Source organism: Polyodon spathula, chromosome 22, assembly GCF_017654505.1.
Source record: "Polyodon spathula isolate WHYD16114869_AA chromosome 22, ASM1765450v1, whole genome shotgun sequence".
Classification (NCBI taxonomy): Eukaryota; Metazoa; Chordata; class Actinopteri; order Acipenseriformes; family Polyodontidae; genus Polyodon; species Polyodon spathula.
The window spans coordinates 11,098,951-11,105,145 of NC_054555.1; positions in this window are offsets into that span (position 1 = coordinate 11,098,951).

A 6,195-nucleotide genomic window follows, 5' to 3' on the forward strand; every position below is an offset into this window, starting at 1 on the left:
TGCGTTCCATCAGGGCGGTTCACCTCCCTGGTGTGGACAACAAGGCAGTAGACCTCCTGTCCAGAGGGGCTCCAGACAGCTCGGAATGGAGGCTGCACTTTCAGGTGGTGAAACAGATTTGGGAGAGGCTTCATGCTGCTCTTTGTCACAGCAGAGTCCACTCATTGCCCCCTATGGAGAGAGACGGGGGTCACCTGGGAGTAGTCCCCTGGCCACAGGGGATCTTGTATGCATTCCCTCCGCTACCCTATTGCCCCTGAAACTAGAGAGGATCAGGGTGGAAAGAGCACAAGTTTTGCTGGTTGCACCCAGATGGCTGAGGCACTCCTGGTTTCCTCTCCAACATCTTGTTGGGTCAACCGTGGCAGCGACTGCTACACAAGGACCTCCTGAGCCAAGCGGAGGGGTTATTATGTCACCTGAACCCAGCCCAGCTCCAACTCTGGGTCTGGCTGTTGAATGAAACTGTCTATCCAGACGAGGTTTGCCAGATGCAGTGGTAGAGACACTATAGTCTGCTAGGCCACCTAGAACTAGAGCCCAGTATTCATAGAAATGGAAAGTTTTCTAAGACTGGTGCATTGCTGAAGGTCACAATACTGTGATCTGCCCTATTGAGACAATACTAACCTTCTTACAACACCTGTTTGATGCAGGAAACTACGCTTCCACTCTGAAGGTATACCTGGCAGCAATATCAGTGTTCCAAGATAAAACTGACTGTGTCCCCTGGGGAACACTTCCTGGCAGTACAATTTCTTAAACGGGCCTGGAAGCTTCGTCCTCCCATGAAAAGCATGGTCCCCAAGTGGGATCTGGAACTGGTACTGCAGGTCCTTACAAGTCCCCCATTTGAACCCATGGCGTCAGCAGACCTGTGCCTTGTTTCCTTGAAAGTGGCGTTTTTAATAGCCATTACGTCTGCCAGACTAGTAAGAGAGCTTCATGCGCTGTCCATCGATGACACATGTATGACTTTCACTGGGAATGACTCATGGGTAACATTAAGAACAAATCCAGCCTTTTTGTCAAAGGTGGTCTCATCTTTCCATATTAACCAACCTGTTGTTTTGGAAAATTTCAGACCTCCCCCGCATGAGTCAGAGGAGGACTGTAGACAGCACACGCTTTGCCCAGTCCAGGCTCTGTGCTTTTACCTGGATAAGACGGTGTCATGGAGACAGTTCAACCAGCTGTTTGTCTGCTATGGGTCCCGCTCTAGAATAACTTCTAGCGCACTGAGTGGCAGATGCTATACGCTTGACGTATGAACAGACTGACTCCCCCTTGCTGGGGGACTTTGCGGCCCATTCTACCAGGGGCCAGGCAACTTCATGGGCTCTCTTTCATGGCGCCTCCTATGATAAGCTTTGCAATGCTGCTACATAGACAGGTAGTCAGACATTTGCACATTTTTACCGCCTTGATGTTGCAAACCGAGCAAGGCCCTCTCTGGGCTCTAGGGTGTTGCAGGCAGCATGCCCTTATACGTCTTGAGGGCGCTGCGAGACTGTACTTGTCGATAATCTGGAGCCACAATAGCTTTGGTACAGCTTCCCATTCAGTAATGGTTGTCATTCCATTGAAAGGGAACATTGTGTTATTACCCATAACCCTGGTTCACTGATTTCAAAAGAAAATGGTGATATGCTACTGTGAGGATGACCCTCTTCAACTGGAGGTGGGAGGGACTTCCTCCTCACAGCAGGGCCCTGATAGAGCAGCTTTTTATATATGCTCAGTGATTAACGGTCAGAGAGGGCTCTTCCCATTCAATAATGGTTCAGTCATTCTTTTCAGGGAACCAGGGTTATGGTAATAACCCAACAATATACAGTGCAGTGAAAAAGTATTTGCCCCCTGTCTGATTTTCTGCATTTTTGCATATGTCTGACATTGAATGTTATCAGATCTTCAACCAAAATCTAATATTAGATAAAAGGGACCCTGAGTGAACAAATAACAGAACAATTTGGTACTTCATTTATTTATTAAAGAAAGTTATGCAGCACCTAATGCCCCAGTGTGAAAAAGTAATCACCCCCTTAGACTTAACTGGTTATGCCACCTTTAGCAGCAATAACTGCAACCAAATGCTTCCTGTAGTTGTTGATCAGTCTCTTACAGCGCCATGGAGGAATTTTGGCCCACTCCTTCATGCAAAACTGCTTCAATTCAGTGACATAAACTGCTCGTTTCAGGCCCTGCCACAACATCTGAATGGGGTTTAGGTCTGGACTTTGACTAGGCCATTCCAAAACTTAAATTTCCTATTCTTCAACCATTCTGATGTAGACCTGCTTATTTGGTTTGGATCATTATCTTGCTACATGACCCAGCTGCACTTCAGCTTCAGCTCACGGACGGATGGCCTGACATTCTCCTGTAGAATTCTAATACAGAGCAGAATTCATGGTTCCTTCAATGAAGGCAAGTTGCCCAGGTCCTGATGCAGCAAAGCATCCCGAAATCATGACACTACCACCACCATGCTTGGTTATGCTTGAAAACTAACCTTAGCTGAGGCGAGAGAGGCCTGGAGATCCCTGGATGTTGTACTAGGGTTCTTTCTGACTTCCTGGACAATTTTACGCCTTGCTCTTGGAGAGATTTTGGCAGGACGGCCACTCCTGGCAAGATTCACTAGTGTCCCAAACGTTCTCCATTTGGGCAATATGGCTCTGACTATGGTTTTGTAGAGCCACAGACATGGCTTTGTAACCCTTTCTAGACTGATAGGCATCAACAACTTTTTTCTGGAGGTCTTCAGGAATTTCTTTTAATCGTGGCATGATGTGCCTCTAGAACCTGTGTGCTGACAACTTCATTCTGATGGTAAGGGCCAAAGTTAGTCAGATTTATATTGAGTAAGACTGGCCCAAATCAAGCCTGATTGTTAATCAAAGTATTCAAACAGCTGACCCTAATTATCCCTTTAAATTGGGTTGAGTTAACTAGTGGGGGGGCAATAACTTTTTCACACCTGAAGATTGCATGTTTGATTACCTTGCACACCAAACAAATGAAAGAAGTATCAAACTTTGGTGTCATTTTTTTTCTGTCAGACTCCCTCTATATACTACTATAACCCACAAAAAGATCTGACCAAATTCAATGTGAAAAATGTGCAAAAATGCACAAAATCAGACAGGGGGCAAATACTTTTTCACGGCACTATAACTACAAAAGAGTTGGATGCCAACAGGTATGTTATAGGCAAAAATAAAATTGCAGGTGTAATAGACCCAATTCTATTATATTAGTTGTTTGGCTATGTGTAGTTTAATATGTTTTTCTCCTTCCATAGACTGGAGTAAAAGCTTTGAAAATATGCCCCCACATCAAGTTACTGCTTTGTTTGTGCTGGTTTGTCTTGGCCAGGCATAAGGTACCATAGTTGTTCTTAGAAGTTTAGTTTCAGGATCAAGACAAACACCATGATATTTAGTAGAACATGGTTGTATTGAACAGATTTCTGAATACTATGGAAGACAAAAAAAGTGACAACAGTGTATAGATACAATATTTGGCCTCTTGACTGCTGGGCTTCTTGAGACAGTCATTGAATAGATAGTTTAGGGTGATAGGAGACCCCCACATATATAAGACTAGGAGCTATTGTAGAGATGAGAGGTGAAGAGATGTTGATGTTGGCACGGACACTGTTAGATGAATGGAATACTAGGAATGTATGCCCTGAGGGAAGTGGCGTAAAACACAGAGATAGTGACATAGTGCTAGGGCTCTCTTCTCCTGAAATCTGGTTAACAATTATCATTTGGTGGAATCTTATTATTGAATCCTCAAATTATTGCAGCACAGAAAAGACAATACCTGGCATGCCTGACCAAGTTGGACGTAAAGGATTCCCCTGGAGAATCAACACTAAACTAACATTGGGCACCAGGTTCTGGAATTTATCCAGCATTCCACTGTAGCAATGGCTGGACTGCTTTGGAATGCCAATCGAGAATTGGCAGTCAAAACAATATAGTACGAAACCAAGGTTACAGACAATTTGTTTAAGCATAAGATCTCACATTACATCATTTGAATGGAGAAGTCCAAAGCACATACTAAGGTGCGAAACAATGGGAGTTACAACAGCAGCAAAGAAGTATTCAAACAACAATTATTCTTGTTCCTGACTTGCCCATTGTTTTTTGTTTGAAACACAGAATGTAACTTGTTGTCTGGGCAGTACAGAAATTCCAGGACAGTGGCTAGTTGCCTTGTGAACACCCCAGCTTGCTTATTTACTGATACAGACACTTTGTTTTACTCTTTTGTTTTATTGATTTAATGTTCCCCAACTTATTTGGCAAAATTGAGGAGGGTGTTTCCTCCATTTGTGGTTGATGATTCTAAAACACAACATGTGATTGAGAAACTGATGCTGGTGTTCTGTGCAGAAGAGGTGTGTAACTAATGGCCTGAAGGTGGTAAAAATGGCTAATGGGATCTCCTTTTTATCCAATGCGAGAAGATGACCCATTATGTTATTTTTCCGGTCAGGCGGTCGAATAAAGCTGATTATTTATTAAGATGTGACCGAAGTGAAATATCATAATTCATGTAAAGAGCAGTGGTTTGGAAACATTATGCAACAAGCATCAAGTACCACTCACCTCATCTCACATGCCGTGGATGTAAAATAATGTACGTGACCCTGCACAATTATGCATTTCAAAACTGAGTTGTGAATGTCATTTTAAATGACATAGCAAAGGCAAGGAAACAAATATTTCAGTCACGGTAAGACAACAAAAAATGTGTGCAGCTAGAAACATGTCTTTCCAAATAAGATTGGTGCGCATGTTGGCAACTGTTAGCCACAGGGTTAGAACACACATTAAGTTGCCCATAGTCAGGGTCAGTAGTAGAACAAGGTCTTGCCATGGGATGAAGCATGTGACCCCTATAATGTACAGTGGTCAAACTGCCACTGGCAATCACATGCAGGTTTGTGTTGCCACCAATCAGAACCTTTAGAAGCATTTTAGATTCTGATTAGAATATTGACATGTAGAAAATAAAATCCATATAAAATGGAATATGTGCTGTATGCAGAATAGTAAGTGCATGTAAACGTACTGAATACACATTGCTGTCCAAACCAGTTGTGCAGCACTCAGAAGTCAGACAGCCCGGTTCACGCAATGCTGTCTCCCTTAGAACATAAGGGTTCAGCTTTTACCTTTGTACATTTAAAAAAAAAAAAAAAAAAATGTAAACTTAGAACTAACCCAAGGACCCTAGCTGAGGAACAAGTCCAGTTAACCATTACAACAAGTGGTCAACGTTTATAAAAGTTATCATGCTTTTTAATTTCTACTGTACTTTTTTATTTGTGGCTGACTTATTAAAAATATATGAGTAACTTGATATATTTGTCAGCAGCAAACATTGTTGTACAGATGTAATAACACGGATGTAATAACCACATTTAGTGCTTGCTAACTTGTATTTATTTTTGAATGTATATATGCATTTATTTTCATTTACCTTGCTATTGTATGCTGAATACAATCAATCTGAGTAGCTCTTGGTTATCTTGCTCCAATATTTAGTTTTTCATCGTGTTTGCCTTTAACTGGCAACTGACCCTCCTACTCTATAAATATATAGATATAAATACAGGTGAGGCTGGCAAAGTCGAAAGTAGATACATGTTTTTTAAAAAAGTAATAAAATGACATTTGAAGCCAACTACTTTTATATCCATTGTTGTAACGAATACTTGTCCACCCTCGGTAGAATATTGTGTTTAAAATGCAGGGCTCAAAAGCCAACATCATCATAAGCAATACATTTGTTTCAACTACCAGGGTCGACATGAATAATTATACCCTGAGAGATAATCAGAATAAGACACTGGCTTCAGAAGATGCAGCCAACCAGATGGTTAATAATAATTTACTGGTAATACAAAGTCACAAAGGTAAATCTTGAAAATAAAAAAGAAGGTCATCATCTGTGCAAATTTTTTTAGACAGCAGACCGCTGAAAGCATTGCCTGTATATTGGACATACAGACGATTTCATTTTGCTGGAAATTGAAAATTACAAAATCGAAAATGTTTGATTCTGCACCTGATCAATCTAACATCACAAGCAAACAGCTACTTCTTTCATTATAACAACAATAACACAAATCCAGTAGATGGCAGTAATGTATTGTATAAATTGTGTTAT